The following is a 19593-nucleotide window of genomic DNA, read 5'->3' on the forward strand; positions in this document are numbered from 1 at the left end:
TAGTCAATCCACACCTTGCCCCAAACAGTCTCAGAGAACAAGAAAAGCCAACGCTTCTTTATCCTCAGCGGATTCCTTGGCATGTGGCTAGTGCTAGAGTGGAGATCCCTTAAGCATCCCCGTTTCAAGTTGGAGGGAATTACCTCTTTATTTACACTAGGACTATCGCTCTTTGTGTTACAGGGGAGGGACTGTAGGGCCTTATCCCTTGCAAACCATGAAGTAGCACTGGAGAAACTCAGACGTTTGTCCCAGTTTGGCTGGGTGTAGGTAGTGGGCAGGCGAGAGGTGTCGAGCACGGGGCAGAGGAGAGCAGTCTGAGGCAGGTTCTGGGTCAAGGATGCTCATGGACCACACTGCGCAGCCATGAACCCAAAGGTCTTTCCAGACCCTGAGCTCTCCATCGGAACATAGCAGAAGAGTATCCACAGTAACCAGTCTCGTAGAGGACCCGAGTCAGCTCTGATAACTGTTCCCGGAGAAATCAAATGGCACGTCCACCCCTCCTTCCACCCCCCAAACACCGGACCCGTTGGCTCAGGTCACAGAGAGGAGGCGGCAGCTGACTTCCATCTTGAAGGAAGGAACTGTTCCTGCCCGTGGCCTGCCTCCCGCCCACCAGCCTGCGATTGCAGCTGAACCCTATTTAGCTTCTAAAGCTCGATGTTTTAGTGCCTGGCTTTTTTTAACTGGCATATGTTAAGAGCTTTGAATTAACAGGTGCATAAAAACTGTCAAAAAACACTTAAATCTCAAGACAGACTGTCAGTTGTATTAAAAAATATGGTGTTACATAACCATGCTCTCTCAACACGTCCAGTGTGTTACCGCTTGGAAAGTCTTTCCTCCTTCCTAGCAACCCAGCGACGCTAATCCATCTCCTGGAACAAAAGGCCGTGGTCCTTCCACCTCTCGATGGAGGACATGGGTGTGTGTGTGTGTGTGTGTGTGTGCACGCGTGTGCATGGGGGCCGGCGGATGAAAATCGCGGAGGGGAGAGTTTTCCCTTCTGCAACTGAATCCTCTTTCGGTTTCCAAGACCCGAGTGTAAACTAAACTAATTGAAGGGGAAAAGAACTCCCAGAGCTTTGGGAGGCACATTTGAAACTGTTCCTTTTGAGGAAAAGAAACAATGTATCATGTCACAGGGGTGACGTTTAAGTGAAAATGAGCGGAAGGTGGCAGAGCAGGGAAAATGTGCTTTTAAAGCTTTGTGATTTGCAGCGGTTTCCAGCGAATGTATGAAAGACGTTACTTGGTGAAAATAAGTTAATGCAGAGGAAAATGGTGTCTGCTTTCATGATGTTGTCGGTCACTTTACTGTATTTCTAAAGACAATCGTTACGTGTGAGTAACTCTAAAATTGGGGGGAAAGGACCGGCCATTTCTGAGGCAAATGCTCTCCTGCACATAATATACATCATGAAAGCAGCTTAATTCAATCTGATCAGAAGTTCAGCGCGGCCTTGGCTGTGCTTTGCAGAGTGATGTCTTGGTTTCGGCACTGGGTTCGAATCTACCTTTAAACAGCTGGATGAGCAGGGCCAAGTCAGTTACTTTTTCAAAGCCTCATTTACTTTAAAAAGTGAAATATGCTCTGGCTGGTTTGGCTCAGCGGTTAGTGTATTGGCCTGCAGTCTGGAGAGACCCGGGTTCAGTTCCCGCTAAGGGCACGTGCCTCGGTTGCAGTTTGTCCCCAGCCCTGGTTGGGTCGTGTTGGGTCGTGTCGATGTGTCCCTTTCACATCGATGTCTCTCTCTCTCTCTCTCTTCCTCTCTCTCCTTCCTACTCTATCTGAACAAAAAATGGAAAAAATGTCCTCAGATGAGGATAAAAAAAAAAAAAGTGGAATATGATGGTGGATGGGGGTGGGAGAGAAAGGCTTCTAAATATTTATTTTGGTTCTCAAAAAAGTCAAATGCTATGACTTATGAAATTTCAGCTGGAATAAAGCGCCACTTTGGATGTCCCCAGGCAGACTAGCGGAGCCACGGGACCGAAATGCTGCGACAGGTGTTCGCTGGCCGGCTTGCCCTCTTGTTGCTCCCGTCCCTGGCCTTGAGAGAGCTTTTGGGGTCTTCCTTTCCTGTTGGTGCGCATTCCAGAGGGCGACCGCAGGTCAGCGTCCTGGGAAACAGGCCCTGAGATGGATGCGTGTACACGGCATTCTCCTGGGGTGGCTGGGCGAGGGTCCAGGGAGCCGGCCTGGGCGGAGATGACTGGGCTGTGACGCGGCTCAACAAAGGACTCAGCCAATCTCCTGGGGGGTTTCTGGCTCCTGGATCTTCCCAACTGAGGCACGGGGGCCAGTCCTTTGCACCCCACTGTTAGTGTTGGGTTGCAGGCTGTCTTGGCAAAGCCACTGTCCTCAGCCTAGGGTCACCCCTGGAGAGAATCACTCGTGCGCGATTGGCAGCCCGTGCTTCCCACAGCCGGGGACGGGGTGCCTCCGTCCTGAAAGGTCCCTCCGGGCCGTGCACAGCGTCCACTGCGAAGACAAACACAGGTTCTTCTGCTCATTTCTCCCTTCCTACATGGGGGACCTCAGACAGGATAGTTCATGTTTGTGCTTCTTACTCCACACTTACCTCATCCCCAAACTGGAGACAATAGCAGGACCAGGCGAAGGGGTGCTGAAGACCCGAGAACTGGTATCGGTCAAGCCTCTAGCGGAGTGCCCGACAGGTCACGGGTGTTTTAGACATGGAGGCTTCACCTTGCTCTTGCATGAAGTCGTCATCCTTCGTGTCTAAGGAGAGTTTCAGAGGAGAAGGAAGAGCTGCAGCTGTTAGATGGTCCAGGGGGTTAGTCCGCAGATGAGAATGTTTTCCTGTTGTAAACGGCCTTGTTCCATTTGGGATCTGGGTTGTGCTTTCCGCCCCCTGAAGGATGTCACGCTTGTTTGGAAAAAACAACATATTGGAATGATGTAATCTCCCCCACCCCACAACCACCTCATCTCATCGCAACACCATCCCCAGCCCAAACACTCCTTGGCGCTCCCTGTTAATAAACAGGGACTGAAATAGGAGGTACCCTCCAGACAGGCTCCTTGTGCCCTTCTTGTACAGGAACTTGAGGGGCTCTCCTGAAGGATCGTGCAAATTCCACTGACATCAGTACATGACGATGCTTCGGGTTTGGAGGAGACAGAGGGAGGTAGACAGAAGCGTTTAGTTATTTTGCCAAATTCCTCTCCAAAGATGAAACCAAGCCAGAAACAGATGGTATGCACAGCTCCCAACACTGTTTTCCCATTGGAAGGTATTAATATTATTGTTGTTTTATCCTTATTGATTGGGAACAAGTTAGTTTCTGTAATGGGCAAGGGTTTTTGCCAAAAGGAATTACATTCTAAGGAAGATCAAAGTGTGGGTGTTTGGTTTGCTACATATTTCCTCTCTGTTTAAGTACTGGGACTCGTGTTCTGTTTTGAAATTCTGTTGCGCATGTCAAGTAGTCAGTGCTGATTGCTCTCTCTTAGCTTTGTTTTGTTTTTTTAAGAGAGATGAAGGGGTGAGAGACAGAGAGAGAGAGAGAGAAGCATTGATTTGTTTTTCCACTTAATATGGATTCATTGGTTGATTCTTGTATGTGCCCTGATCAGGATCGAACCCACAACCTTGGTACAGTGGGTCCTCTCTCCTTCCGTCCTCTCTCCTTCCCTCCTCCTTTGCCCACAGAACTTTCTTTCTGGCTTTCCCCCTGCTCAGCGCCAGCCAGGCTGATGCCACCATCACAGTAGGCCAAAGAAGGAGATGCGATGTTTGATCAAATCAAACCCTGTTGGTAAATATTTTGATTTCAAAAAAACTGAAAAACAGTCATTATTTCGGAAGTTGAAGGGCCAGGTTCAGGGAGGAAATTCGAATGTGGCCCTGGCACTGCCCATCTCTGTCGCTAGGAGATATTTTTATCTTCGAATATGGAACAGGAAGATCGTTTTCTCTTCCCGAGAGTGAAACCGAATCTCTACCAGCCTGCCAGCAACACATGATAGAAAAGAAGAAAATCACTTGAGCCCCAACCATGGAGAACTTAAAACCGTAACAATAAAACAAATGAAAGAGACCCAAACAAACGAAAACCACTTTTCATTCCACTGGTGAGCAAAACAATCGTGTCCCTCAGGGTGTATTGGTTTTTATTTTAGTTTATTTACAGTCAGGCATTCATTTTGCCTTTCTTTCTAAGAGCCTGAGGCATCTAAGGAATGAAAGTCATTTTTTCTCTTCGTGATTTGGATTAGTAGGGTTCCTCATGCCATCTTGATGATAATGTGAGGTTTCAGGTTGTTCTTTTTTTCTTCTTTAAAGGAAGTCGGTAGCAAGTCCCTCAGAAATCCGAGTCGACTAGAACTCTATTCCCTTCAGCCCTTCAGTTTTGCTAGAAAGAGGTGGCCAGTGGCCTCCTCGCTGATTCACACCTGACACTTTGTCCAAATGCAATGGACAGTGTTTCTGTAGCACAAACCTCAAAATACCCCGAGTCTTGTGCTGAGTGACAGAGTTGGGGGGTTGAATGCTCACAGATTGTGGGGAGAGGGGTTGCAGGTGTGAGGAGAGGATCTTGGGGTGATTGACATATTCCAAGCATCTCTCAAGAGTCCCTTGAGGCCTCTCACTTTCTGGACCCCCACCTCTTTCTTTGCCACAGCGGGCTGTGCCCTGTGGCTAACCTGCTGGGGTGGGCGGTTTCTTGCTCTGCAAATGCCAAGTCCCTCCTTCAGCCTCTCATCTGTCCGGAGTTTCTGTCCCCTCCCATCACTTTCAAACTTGGATCCAACAGTCCGCCACAGGCCTCGGGCACACGGGCCCCGCGCACACAGGCCCCGGGCACACGGCACGGGCCTCGCTGCACACAGACCTCGCGCGTGCTGTGCGTGCTGCCGTGTCTATCATGCAGCAGCCCCCGAGATGATGGAGCCCAGAAGGGTGGGGAGCCCCGCCCCGCCCCACGAGGTACACACCAACCAATGGGAAAGAAGAAACAGGTGGGAGCTGCGGGTAAAGTCCCTGTTCCTCCTCACTCCCAGGGACCGCGCGGAAGCGTCCTTCCCGAACACAGCCGGGCGCCCAGCTCCCTCTGGACATGCCCGCTGCGCCCGCGGCTGGCGGCCTGTACGGTCACCGCGAAGCTCTGGCCGGCGCAGCGCTGCCCACCCCGCGCCCACCTCCTTCGTCCAAGCTCTCTGACCTCCCGAGTGGAGCTTCAGTCCGCGACTCGGAGGCCTGGGCTGAGACAGGAGGGCGGCAGGGAGTCTCCCGAGAAGCCGGTCTTCTCCGCTACCCACAGACTGCTCGCCGCCTGGATCGTAGGACCAGGGTGTGCAGGGACCGGTGCCCCTGAGGACGGGGAATGCTGGACAGTCCTCGTTAAGATCCGCGTCTGTGATGGGAAGGGCAGGAGAGGTCTCTCTACCCTCAGAGCGGTGACTGTGCAGGACAGCGCGGCACAGGCTGGCCCTGCGCCACCAGTGGGTAGAAGTAGCCCCGCCCGCGTGGCTGGCACGAGGCGTTGTCACAGGACATCTACAGGGAACCAGAGCAGGAGAGAGTGTGGTGGTGGAGCCGAGGTGTGGGGACCTTGCTGGGAAGAACGCGTGAGTCCCTCTAGGAGTATTAGAAGGGTTTGGAAACGGGGGCAAGGGGCGGGTTGGGGGAGGGCCAAAGGTTCTGAAATGCAAGTTGGACCGAAGCCAGCTTGGATCACGCGGTCGCCGAGTTGCCACGGCCAGCAGGGCTGTGGCCGCCGGCCGCGTGCGGGCTGCTCTGCCCGCCCTGGTGTGTCCGCAGGCAGAGTGGCGGCTGCGAGGCCCTCTGGCTGAAGGGATCCACCACGACTAGGCCACTTTATTTGCTTTCCTGCACCCAGAGCCCGTTCATCAATCCAGAGACACTCCATTTCCCCTGGAATGACCATACCATGCGCCGACGTCAAGGTTTCTGACCAGGGCTTTCCAGTCCCATACTCACAGCTAAGTTCTTCTCAGACATTAACCGAGTCAAGCCAGAGAGAGGATTTGACACCGAAAACATGTGTGCTAGGGGTTGGGCTCCGAGTCTAAGCTCTGTGCATCCTGGCCACTTCCAGATACTCTCAAATTAGGCTTGAGGAGCTCTTAGGATTCTTAGACTTGGGGAAAAAAGCGACTCCAGGAAAACAAACAATACAACAGCTAGGAAGACCGAGGGCTGAACCAGAGACTACTTCCTCTAAAGCTTACATGACCTGTGCTACAATTTCTAAATCCAGAAACAACGGAGGGGCTGCCTCAGTGTCTGTACACCAAGGAGCTGGATACGGTGTCACTGCAGTCACGGACATATTCCCCACCAGCCAGGCCAAACAGCTCCAAGTCCCGTCCAGCTGTGCTCCTCGAATCCCCATTTGGGAATCTTAAGATTTTCTTTTCCTCCTAACCCTTTCTTTGAGTAGAGAGATGATTATTATTTTCACTTTAAAATAAAGATAATGGGGCACGTACCACAAAAAATAAAATAAAATAAAAAAGATAATGACTAATAACAGTAACATTTCAGAATGATCACACATGACAAGATTTAAGGTTCGACATCTATTTTAACGTCAGTAGGTCCATTGCGACTGCTTTATTCTAGTTGACGTTTGATTGTGGCACATTTGTATGTACATTATAATGTGTACGCAGAGTCACAAATGGGCTATTCATTCCCTGCCCTTCCTCCCTCTCATCCCCTCCCCACCTGTCAGTATAGCTTTTTTAAATTCAACCCAGGGATCAAATTTAATTGATTTTCCTTGATGTATCGCCAGTATTATAGCGTTTGACATATGGTAGATAGTCAAGAAATGTATGTGTGACGAATGAAATTTATCAAAGGCGATCTCTCTAGTGGGACGAATCTCTTAAAAACCATCTCCTATGCTGACAAATCTAAACAGGCTTTATTCTCAGGCTAAACTCTAAGCAGACGAAGCACATCTTTTTGAGACCTAAAATTTCTTCCTTTCGCTCCCTGGATCCTGAAGAGTGTATCCCAGTTAATCAGGCAAAAAAGAGGCCACGTGAATAACCACATAATGGGAGCAATTACATCAATTTTCCTAGGAAAAAACATGCTCAGCTTGTGTGTGTGTGTGTGTGTGTGTGTGTGTGTGTAGGGCCTTACCTTCCTCTTCATCAGTGTGATTATTCCCATCTTCATCATCCACTGTAGGGAGGTACTTGAAAAATATCACCATGGTAGCCCTGGCCAGTCTGGCTCAGCGGTTGGAGCGTCAGCCTGCAGACCAGAGAGTCCCGGGTTTGGTTCCCGCGAGGGGCATGTCCCAGAAAGAGAAAAAGAAAAAAAAAAATCACAATGGTAGGAATTAGGAGAGTGTGATCTTTGATAAATTACTTAACTTCTTGATCCTCCGTGTCCTCAGCTATAAAATAGAAATAATACTAATTGCTTTGTCAATCATAACTGGTTGTTAGGAATGTCTAATGAAACTGATACTTGAGAACCCTGAAGTTCTATATGGCTATAAAGTGTTGTTATTATTCATGTAACAATCTATTTAGGATGTAATAGGGCACTAGAATCAGACAGACATGAGTTTAAATCCTAGGTCCCCTACATCAGAGTCATACCATCTTGGATGGGTTGCTTGACTTTTTTTTTTTTTTGTACATGCCCCTAGCAGGAACCAAACCGGGGACTCTCTGGTCCACAGGCCAATGCTCCAACCACTGAGCCAAACCGGCCACAGCGGGTTACATGACTTTTTTGATCCTCTCTTCTTCATTTTAAAATGTGGCCAATCATACCTATGAATGAGTGGAAGTAACAATAAAAGACCGTCACATTGTGAGACAGAGCTTGAACACCTTGTCCATGAAAACTTGTTTTTTGCGATCATTTCAGATGAACAGACATTTGTGGAGGATTTTAGTTCACAAGTCTGACAAACTGGACTTTGTCATTCATTTACTAAAATAAATGAAGCTCTGGTGCACTGTATAAAATATATAATACACACTAAATGAACTTCCCAAAGATTAGACCATGATCTATTTTGACTGGTGACAAGACCCAGGAAAAATTTCAACCAATTAGCAATGCCTTGACCACATGATGCTCACAAACAGAATACCTGTCTTCCATCAGATCTCAGAACTCAGTAACTACCCTGAGCAGTTGATAGGGGGGTGTTAAAATATCGGAAGTCAACTGAAAAAGTGAGTCACCTGTGATGAGTGACAAACAATAAAAGTAAGAAGGTTTTACTCATAAAAAATGTTTATGAATGGCAGAGAACTTAAGGCCCGATGATTAAATCAAGTTTTAAAAATAGATAAGACTGGAGCCCACCGGTGTGGCTCAGTGGTTGGGTGTCAACCCACGCACCAAGAAGTCGCTGGTTCGATTCCTGGTCAGGGCCCAGGCCCAGGTTGTGGGCCCGATCCCCAGTGGAGGGCATGCAGGACACGGCCAAGCGATGTTCTCTCTCATCGATGTTTCTCTCTCTTTCCCTTCCTCTCTCTCTGTAATATCAATAAAGAAAAAAAAATTTTTTTAAATAGATAAGACTGGAAACAGTCACACATAAGGTTTTCTCTGAAGAGCACTGGATTTGGTGGACAGAATGTTTCAAGCCTCTATGACCAGTTAGTTTACAAGGTCTGCAAAAGGGCAAAGTAACCCTGGTGTCTTTTGTTCAGTATCATTGTTCTGTTTCTGATGGGATTTAAAGACAGGCGTTTGCTAACGGAAACACAGCCGTGATGCGAAGATGAGACCATTGTTTTATGAGAGCAACAACGAGTCATACAACCATCAAGAAATAGACTGCAGTCAAAACCCAAGGTCTAATAAGAAAACAACTAGGGAGATTTTCCATGGGACACACAAGGGCCCCCTGAAAAAAACGGACAACCAGAATCTCCTAGACTAGAGGACTTAACAGCTCAGAGTAAGAGATGAGGCGGGTGCGCAGTCACGGAGGCCCCTGGGGCGGAAGTGTGGAATGCTGGCTGCCCGGTGCCAGCTGGTGCCAGCTCTTGGACGTTACCCTTGAACCCAGGACTTCAGGTCCCTGCTGCCTGAGGAGAGGCTCCCCGTGTCCCCCATAAGCTTCTGCCTGCCCCTGGCCTCCTTGCAAAGACCCGTGCAGTCCTGCGCTCTGGACTCGTGTCCTTCTGGACTCTTCTCTTTTCGGCCGAGTGCAACATGTTTCTAAAGGTCCTCATTGCTCTCTGCTTTTCTGGTTGGAAAAAAAAAAAAAAGCGAATTGAAGTGAAATAAGAATGGGTGGATGTGTGGTGAGGCTGCTGGACCTGCTTGTAATCACAGGTCCTTGTTAGGACTGATTTATGTTTGGCCAACTTGCAAAATGTTTTTACCCAAACAACCCAGCCCTAATTCATAGAGCTGTGTAGTCTTTCGCCCTCAATCTGACTTAAACTACTAACATGATTTAAGCTCTGAAAAGCACACGCTGCCCGAGGCAAGAATTTAAAGTGAGAGTCAAGTTCGCAGCCTCTTGCAAAGTATACTTTCTCACCCCCTGTCAGGGCTCTAGTTACGCAGTCTTCTCCAACCTGTCTGGACCTTCTGTGGCTCGGGCATAAATCAGGAGAAATGTGGTTGGAAACGGCTTCCTTTTCTTCAAAGCAACTCGTGCCCACCTCGTTGGAGCATTAGAAGTCCGGAATGGCCCACATGGTTCCCATTATACCAGGGGACCCTGCCTTCGCTGCTCCAGACGGTCGCTCTGGGGTTTGATGTCACAGTCCAAGTTGATTTAAAAAAAAAAAAAAAAATTATGAACAAGTCCCTGGGTTACAATCAAGAAGGGATCTTCAGGGATCTGATCTCATTTCTTATCCTGATAGGCACGCAGAGAAGAGGCTGAGGTATGAGTCTTGGCATGGTCTCTGACGTGACATTTCTGGACTTTAAATACCACTGTCCTTTTGGGATTTCAGAAGTTCTCTGAGGCTGTTCCCAGCCTGAGCCAGAATGATCACGAGAGGCCTGGGAACAAACATGAGACACACAGCCTTGAGGCCACGGTGGTGTGTTCAGAGCCCCCCCCCCCCCGCTTTTCCCTCTCTCTCATCTTCTCCCCTCCCTCTCTTCCACTCTCCCTCCCTCCCTCCCTCTCTTCTTCAGAGCTTTATCATTGATGGCTTGTGCTTTATTTTTTAGTTTGACGGTGTACTTCTCAGCTGGACAGGTAGAAAAGGTTCACGATTAGAAATATTTCTCAAATGGCTTCTTCTAGTTCCCTCACTTCTTTTCTAAGGCTATTACTATTGCTTCCACTCTGCTGCTGCCGTCAGTAGGGAATCGCATCGAAGTTCATAGACAAGCGGGTTAACTGCCGTGATAAACGGGGTCTTTGGGTGCCATGAAGAGACCGAGGGCTCACGAGCGAACAGTCGTCAAAGCTCCTGCCAGTGAGTGTCCCAGGAGATGCCTGCGTACATGCTACCCTGCAGAAATGACAGGAAAAAATAAAAAAGAACTAAGGTTTATTGTGTACCGGATAGTCATTAATTCCGTTCATAAGCACGAACTGAGCACCTAGTCTGTGCCGAGAACTCCTCTCGGACAAAGCAGGAGCACAGGAGACGAGGCTGTGGCTTACTTTATGGTGTAAGGGACGGAGCCCTTTGTCTGTGTGACTGTCTGTGATGTCCCCAAGAACTCTGTAAGCTAGATAGTATGACTCTCACTTTCCACACGAGAAACCGGAATGACAGAGGGGTTCAATGATGCAGTTCCGTAGGGAAAGAGCTTGGATCTCCAGACGAGTTTATCTGATTCCAGAGCCTGTCTACTTGCTGCTAGCTGCATGGCCTCGGGGGCTGGTGAAATCCTGAGCCATCCTGGAGGGTGAGGCCCCCCAGGCAAAGGGCCCACTGAGAGGAATCCAGTCGCGAGCCCAGGCAGAGGCTGGAGCAGCACAGAGGCAGCAGGTGAAGGAGGGAAGGACACAGCTTAGACGAAGAAGGGGGGAAACAGAGTATAACGGGGCAGAGGCGGGTGTGGGCACGGCCAGTTCGACGGGGACTAGTCGCGGCTCACCGGAAAAGAAGCATCCTCATAGGAGAGAATCACAGACAGAGCCAGAGAGAGAGAGGGCTGGGACACACCGCGGCGTGCCCAGAAAACCAGACTTTGTGCTGCACCCGGCACAGTGGAGAATGTGGAAGGTCGGCCTTCGATGCGACAGTAAATGTCTCCCTGCTCTGGGGCCGCTAAAGATGTGGGCTTTTACCTCTTCAGAGGTTCCTCTTCCTTATCGGTGAAACAGAGGCTCATCATCAACGCGTTTGCAGTTGACGTCAAGACTGACCAACATCGATCCACTGGGGAACAAAGCGCTGGTGTGGGATTCGATTTCCACGCTGGGTGTATGCACTTTAACACCCACTCGGCTTCTCCTCTGGGCGGGCTTGGTGCTCGCACAACTGGATAGCTACGTGCGTTTTTAGCCAATAAAACTGGCGGAAGAATGTGAGAAATGTATCTACTGCATGAAGTCATTGTTTCATATTTGTCTGAAGCTCCCAGCGGACGCCCAACACCAGATTTTTGCTCCTCTCTGCTCTCCACATTGCTCTTTCCCATGAGGAGATGCTTTTGATATCAGCATGGGGTCTGTGGAATTCTTCGGGGGGTGAAAGGTGTTCTTTCTATTATGGTAACTTTCTGTTTAACCAGTTCGCGTCCACGGAAAAGCTGCAGTCGATGCAACAAAACTAGAAGGGGCATGCCAGCTTCCTGGCTTCGCTTCCCGCGGGCGGGCCGAAGGGGCTGAGCAATTCGTGGAGCAGCTGGAGTCCTGAGGGTCACACTAACACTGAGAAAAGAAGGTCCTGACACCAGCATAGCCAGAAATCGGAATAATTCTGGGCTGCCTCCAGTTTGGAAATCCACGTCTCCGGGCTGTTCCCTTTCTTTTTCCTCTCTCCCACAGTCTCTGGCTTTTCCCCTTTTGCTGATGAACCCGAGGCTATGTGAATTTTTAAATGGTGTCTGCAGCAATGCAAACAGTTTTTAGGGTATAACCTTTAGGTCAATTCTATCAAATAGCACTTGCTCGGTCGGTTGGGGGTTGGGGGGAGGGATAAAACCACTTTCTTCTGCCCGGATCTTGTGTAACTGTGCGGACTCTGATTCAGCTGGTTCTGCAAACCTATCCCAAGGTGCTTTGGCTGCACGGCCTCCCTGGCGACATGCATATAATGATGGGGAATCGGCCTCTCCTGCTCTGCAGACTGTGGCTGGTGTTCGGCCGCACAGCCCGAGGACATAGTGGAGTCTGACCCTGGGGGTGCCTGAGAGACCTGGATTTTCACACCATGAAGCTGGTAACAGTTTTGACTTCAATGCCTTGAAAAGTAGGTGATTTCAATGGCCCTGTTTCCTTTCAGGGGAAAATGCTTTCTTTGCACCTAAACAATCTTCCGGTGCTTTTGACTGACAAGCATATTGTTATGATTATGACTGGACTTCTTGACTCCTGCAGGGATAGCATTTAAAACTGCCCCGAGACTGGCACAAATCAAAATATTCATCAACTTAAACCATGTCAGCTAAAATGGAAAAGCCCAAATTGTAGCATTTCGGTCAAGTCTGTGAATGCGGTGCAAAACCACTTAACTCTTTCCCTGCCTAAGAAAAATGTCATGCCCGGCCGGTGTGGCTCAGTGGTTGAGCGTGGACCCCTGCACCAAGAGGTCGCCGGTTCGATTCCCAGTCGGGACACATGCCCAGGTTGTGGGCCCAATCCCCAGTGGGGGGCACGCAGGAGGCAGACAATCCATGTTCTCTCTCATCCATGTTTCTTTCTCTCTCTCCACTCCCTTCCTCTCTCTGTAAAATCAATAAAGAAAGAAAAAAAAAATGTTTTTAAGTGAAAAGAGTCATCTATAAAAGCAGGTATGTGGATGTGTTTTCAAAGTTACACCCTCCATATAAGTGCCTGATGTTTTTCACCTTATAGTATCCACCGATTGTTCAGGCTTATGACTCAACTAGCTCCTTTGTTCCCAGTGGTTCATTCACTCCTTCGTCTATTATCTGCAGCCTGTGTGCAGAGGGAAACTCAGTTCTTGCCCACACGCTGCAGCCGGCCCATTAGAAGTGAGACGCACGTCCATACACAGCGATCACACACGCGGCGTGATAAGGGAGCCGCGACAGGTACAGACAAGCTGCAAGGTAGCTTAGTAGAGGCCAAATCACCCCCACGCTGGGAACAGAACATCAGACATCTAGGGGTTATCTGCCTGGCCTCTGCTTTCCCAAGAATTTTCCTTCCCTCCACTGGTGATGGGCCCTTGGCTGCCTTTTTCTAAAATGGGCTTCGGTCCTCTCTCCACGCCTGCCTCAGCTGCCGTTGCTTGATCGTGGGCCACGCTCATGGGATCCGAATCCCTTCCGTTAGAATTCAGATCCCCAGGGAGTGATTCCAGTCCCAGCAGGTAGCAGGCGTTCGGACCGAGGCCCTGTGCGCAGAGGGCCCAGAGACAGTCACGCAGTGACAGTCACGCAGTGACACAGCCGACAGGCAGAGAGTGGGCGGAAAGAAGAGGGAGAACGGTTCCGGTGCAGGTTCGGGTCTCGGGTGCCTTCCGAAAGCACCGTTGCATTCTGTCCGTCTCCAGCCTTCCCGCTCCTCCCGGCACCTGCATTTCATTTGCAGGGAGAGAGTGGGCAAGACTGAGTTGATTTCTCTTCCCTTGCACCCCAAAGTCCCCCACGGAATGCAGAAGGCTTTGTAAGAAAGGAGCGGACCGGTCGGCCTCCGTGGAAGCAGGAATAGGAGAAAGACTAGAGAAGTGAGTGTAGCAGGATAATATTTTGATGTATTAACCAGTGTGTTTTTCCCCTGATTTCCTGTTACCCCTGACCCTCCCGCATCTGGGCAGCGAGACCATGAGTCATTCCTTGCCTCCAGGGAGGGTTGTCACAGCAGAACCGGAGAACAAAAGAGACAAATTCTTGGCATTTGAGTTGAAAAAGCTGAACTTCGGGCTTCAGACAAAAAAGATCTGGATGAATATTTGATCGATTTGAGCCAATTTTTTTTCCTGCCCACGTACAATAAAAATTCCCCTGGCTGGGAGACAAGAGGCGATTCTGAAGCCGAGCAAGGAGGGTCGGACGCTGGTGCGTCCCTCTCCCCCTTCCGCGGGCCGAACCCTGGCATCAGTGTGGGTCTTTCATACCCCGAGAACAAGGAGAACTGTGTCTTATTTCCAGGTTAGCATCCGAAAGATGGCAAGCCCCAGAGAGGTCGCCTCTACCCAGCCGTGTGCCAGAGAAACTGCTTGGCACATCGACAGTGAAGGGCATGCGTTGCCGTGGGTTTTCCATGGTCCTCGAGTGGCGAGCGAGCTGAGCCTCGCGTCACTGGTGGCCCTGGGCGAGGTAGAGACGTGGTCGAGAGAGCGCCAGACTTGCAGGGTTCCCACAGCTGGTCCAAGGGCTGTTGAAGATGGAATCCACGTGGACTGAGTGCAGTGGACCAGCTTGGAGGAGGCCAGCCCGGACAGCTAACCCCAGGGACTAGACCCGCAGACACATACGGGCCATCCTGGGAAAGCTGACCCGCTTGACCCGTCATCCTATGAGCTCGGCACTGAAATCTTCCCCAAGCAGAAGCTCTGCTTGGGTGGTTCAGGCACCATTCAGACATGGTGTAGGCCTCCTTAGATGGGACAGAGATTCTGCTCATCACTCTGAGGGTGGTTAAGCTCCTTTAGAGCTAGCTTGCATTTTGTTGGCTTACAGAACACGCAGGCGCTCCTGATTCGATCCACTGTGCCAAATTAATGATCTTTCGATGCACAAGACTGACTTGCTCTCTTAAAACAACCACCATTTCCCTTGCTTCTGATTCTGTGCTGGATCGATCAGCAGAAGAACGGCCCATCTGATCCTGGTCCAAGCTGCTGACCCACACAAGGATGAGAACATCGTTGCTTTAAGTCACGATTTTCCCTCAAAGTCTTGTTTATTGAGGCGTGATTTATGTAGAGTGAAAGGCATGGTTTTTTCGATGTCCAGTGTCATGTAAGACTGCACGGGACCTTATTCAGCTGATGTTTAGATGAGACGTGGGAGTTCAGACTTCAGATGCTTGAATGAGCAGAGACTTCCGGAGCTGCTGAGTGGAAGCTGTTGTAGCCGCATCCTGCTTCTGGCTGCCAGAATCTGTATCAGTCAGTTCAGGCTGTGTAACAAAGTACCATCTTCTTGCTGTGTCCTCCTATGGAGGAGAGAGAATGAAGCAGGTGGGGCGGAGAGGGGGAGGGGAGAGGTTTTTATTGTCTCTTATGAGAACGCTAACCCTATTGAATCAGGGTCCCATTCTTATGACCTCATTTAACCTTAGTTACCTCCTTGTAAGCCCCAATATCTCCAAATACAGTCACATAGAGGTTAGGGTTGCAACCTATTTGGGAGACACGATTCTGCCCATGATAGGGACACTGGGTCATAGCTCCCTGACATCTACAGTGTCAAGAGAGGTTGCCATAAAGAAAGGATTGTAAATGTGGCTTTGGAGTTCTGAGTGAATCCCACTAAGATGGGAAGAAAACCTACGAAGTTTTCAGAGAGTTGCATTAACAAAGAAAGACTGGGACTTTCCAAAATGAAAAGAGGCCTCTGGACCCCCAAGTGTCTATGGCTGGGAGGCGAACCGAGAGAGCTACTCAGTTGCAAACATGCGTCCTGTCTTATGGAGCAGGAGAGATACTTAACTGCAGAGCCGAGGGTGGTGGAGAACAGGGAACCAGGAGACCCCAGACAGCAGAACTAGGCTCTGGTGATACTCTCTGTCCCAGCAGCAGGAGACTTGACAGCATCCTGGGCTGGTTCTCACAAGGATGAGCACTGCCTTTGCCTCGTGTTTCTCGTTTTCTAAAGGGAGTGTCTACTGCAGCAATCTGTTCTGTCTCACCACTGCATATTGAGGTGTGGTGAGGACAGCGAACTTCTCCTTTGTGTTCGCAGGTATTTCGATGAAGGGGAGCCACTTTGGAGTGGCTGAGGAGCCTGGTTCCCATCTGGACTTGATCAGAGGACGGGATCCTGGACTCCACGCCTGGAACCATGCTGGGATGAGAGGCGGGAGGAGGAAGGTGAGTCGTTTTGCATGCGGAACGGATGTGAATCGTAGCGAGGAGGGCGCAGGCCGTGGCAAACGGCAGCGACGGCATCACCGGTCCTCTCGTTCCTACGTGAACGTCCCACTGCCATGCGACTTTCCTGCTCCTTCTGTCGAGACGGACAGTCCATTTGCTACCACCTGCATCTGGGCCGGTCTCGTGACTGGCTTTGGTCAGTGGCATGCAGCAGCAAGAACGGTGCCTGCTGAGCCTGGGTCTCAAGGAGCCTTGCAGCGGTCACTCCTGCCATTTGGGACCCTGCGCCCTCCTTGGATAGAAGTCCAAGCGGGTACTCTGGAGGGGGAGAGGGAATGGAGGGGCTGTGTTAGACCACAGGAACCCAGCGGAGGGCTGCGCCCACCTGCATGATTCCCAGCACGATCAGCAGATCTGGCGGTGGAGCTGAGACCAAATCGCTCACCCACAGAACCACGAGCCAACAAAAGCGGTTTCTGCCTGAAGACACTGTTACGGGACGGTTCCCTGCGCAACCACAAACCCTGAGACACGTGGCTAGGACGCAGACTTGGTTTCCCTTCCCTAACAACAGGTTCCAGTAGCAATGGGAAGTCAGGGGAGGGCAGGGCGGGGTCATCTTTCGCCAACGGACACTGTGGCACAGGTAAGGCCTCGAGAGATTTGCGTCTCAGCTCAGCCGGTTGGGTGTCATCTCAGGTCTCAACTCCTCACACCTGCTCTGTGATGCTTGGCATTCCTGGAGCTGGGGTGCTGTCCACTGTACAAGCCGAAGTACATTACTTTAACATGTTCCCTTCCATCGGAAGGTAGACCTGCTTGGGAAGAGTAGCCTACTGACTTTGAGTTTCCCCGAGATGTTGCTCGCTGTGGTCTCAGTCTATCGGGTTGCTGGCAGAATACTACAGACTCGTGAAGAGCAGAACCGTGTTTCTCATCGTTCTGGAGGCCGGGGTGGGGGGTGGGGGTGGGTGGGTGGTGGTGTCCAAGACCAAGGTGCTGGCAGATTTGGTGTCCGGTGAGGACCTGCTTCCCGGTTCAGAGACGACTGAACTCTGTGTCCTCACGTGGTGGAAGGGTAGAGGAGCTTTTTAATTTTCTTTTGTGGTTAATCCTCAACCGAGCATATTTTCCCATTGATTTTTAAGGGATGCAGGGGGAGAGAGAGAGCGAGTCATCGATGGGTTGCCTCCAGCACAACCCCGCCTGGGGCCAGGGATCAAACCTGCAGCCCGGGTACGTGCCCTTGACCGAGAATTGAACCTGTGACCCGTCAGTCCATAGGCCGCGGCTCTAACTGCTGAGCCAAACCAGTCAGGGCAGTAGGAGAGCTTTGCAAGGTCTCTTAGAAGAGCACAGATTTCCTTCATGAGGGTTCCACCCTCATGACCCAGACGCTTACCAAAGGCCCCAACCACCTCCTGACGCCATCACGTCAGAGGTCACATTTCAGCGGATGGGTTTTGGAGGGGCTGGTTGGGCCCAGATAAAAACCGTCGTTTGCCTCCCAGAGTACAGCCCTGGTCTGTGCCGTGGGAGACGTTAAGGACCACAGAAAACCTGCCGCCTGAGTTTGGTTCTGATTTTTAACTGCTTCTGAAGTGCTGAGTCAGACAAGCACGGACAGGAATGTGCAAAGACAGCTGGCAGCCTCCATGATCCGCAGGCCTCTCCTGGCATCTGCAGAGCTCGGAGACTTCTCTGGGCCCCTCGCTTGTCGGCCACCGTACCGCGGGGTTCAGAGGGTTGCCAGCCCCACAGTGCTCCGTCTGTCCTGTCTGCCCCGCAGCGCAGTGGTGGGGACGGGCAGACTCAGCCCGGGGAGCAGAGCTAGTGGGACGCAGGGCCCTGCCTCCGGGTAGCTTCTGGGTTAGATGCTCACGAGAGCAATGAGCCACAACGCTGACGACGACCGTGTGGCTGCTCCAGCCACCTCTCAGTCATGGAAGCTTCGTCTGAGCGCCTGCGGTTGTAATTCCACCGGCCTGTAGACTTTCCAGTTTCTTTGTGTCTTTACTGCTTGGTTTTTGCTTGGCTAAGACAACGAGAAGATGGACAGTTCTGCAGAGTGTTAACTTCAGTGAAGGCCCTGGTGTCAATATGAGCGTCAGGATGCTGGATGTAACTAATGGCCACATGTGCTCTATACAAGGCAGTGTTACCCAACAACTGAAATCATAGCTTACGAAATGACCCCACTTCGCCCACTATTCATTTCCTCCTCCTCCTCCTCTTAGCAGCGTGATACTAGACCTTGCAGGGCTGTTGTTTCACGCCTCGGATGAACCTTTGGCCTAGTGACGTACCCGGAGCTATAATCAGCGACAAATGTGCTCCCTGTCACATGTTACTGCTTCATTATGGCTCCGTTTTAGGTTCCTGGGGCCATTTGGCTTGGAAAGACCTCTCTTGTGTGTGACTTTGAACATGCGTCCATGCTGTTACCCTTGAGTTCACACTAGTCTGTTCCACTCCCGTCTCGTGCTGGCTTTGGCAATTACTACAGCCATTTGGCTTGGAAAGACCTCTCTTGTGTGTGACTTTGAACATGCGTCCATGCTGTTACCCTTGAGTTCACACTAGTCTGTTCCACTCCCGTCTCGTGCTGGCTTTGGCAGTTACTACTACCCCTTGGTTCAGCAGCACCTCGAGTTACCGCACCGGGGCCTTATAACTACACTTCTGTGCATCAGGAGACACTTCAACCCTTTGTCAGAAAGGCGTGCACTCAGAGTAATTTTTCCAATGCTTGAAGTTTGTTTTTGTTCCACTGATAAGTGCCCGTGAGCCCAGTTCTAAATCTGTGACATGCAAAAACCTCCCCGTTTTCCACTTCACTCTTGCTCTGGTGACTACATTTTATTTGTTAACTCAAAACTCTGGACATACTGTCTGACAGGTGTTTTGTTGTGGTAGTTGTGTGCTGCTCCCGTGCTGGGGGAAAACCGACCGGCATGGCAGGTCCTAGACGCAGTCTTAGACTGCAAGTCAACTGGATGGGATACTTAACCCCGAGCGTTTGAAAAGTTGGCGTCTTCCGGAGGCGGCAGCCACAGTCAGGGTTCCTACCACTTATTCTGTCCTCCCAGGAACAAGACAGTATGTTCTGTATCAGCCATTGTCTTAGGAGTGTCGATCCAGTCCTTCACGTAGACTAGAAAGTTCTTAGGGGCACAGACATATGCCTCTGATACGGCTCTGTCCACAGCTGTTCGATCCATGGCACTGGGAGGACGTCGTATTTTTGTTTTTAATCCTCCCCCGGGGATATTTTTTCCATTTTTGTTCAGATAGAGTGGGACGGAGAGAGAGAGAAACATCGATGTGAGAGACACACACACCCACTGGTTGCCTTCCGCACGACCCCAATTAGGACCGGGGACGAACCATAACCACGGTACGTGCCCTTGACCGGAATCGAACCCGAGACTCATTGGTCTGCGGGCCGACGCTCTGAC

The 19593-nt window shown here is 50.6% G+C and overlaps 1 protein-coding gene across 2 annotated transcripts in view; it reads right to left on the minus strand.

Annotated features, from left to right (window-relative positions):
- Positions 1 to 15111: 15111 nt before the first annotated feature.
- The window catches only part of GORAB (golgin, RAB6 interacting), a 30474-nt gene continuing 25992 nt past the window's right edge, over positions 15112 to 19593 (minus strand). For both annotated transcript variants that reach the window (XR_004960990.1, XR_004960989.1), the window contains exon 7: positions 15112 to 15255. The gene's annotated coding sequence lies outside the window, so the exon portion shown is untranslated. The remainder of the gene's footprint in view (positions 15256 to 19593) is intronic.

This window comes from Molossus molossus, unplaced genomic scaffold, assembly GCF_014108415.1.
Source record: "Molossus molossus isolate mMolMol1 unplaced genomic scaffold, mMolMol1.p scaffold_m16_p_20, whole genome shotgun sequence".
In the NCBI taxonomy this organism is placed as follows: domain Eukaryota; kingdom Metazoa; phylum Chordata; class Mammalia; order Chiroptera; family Molossidae; genus Molossus; species Molossus molossus.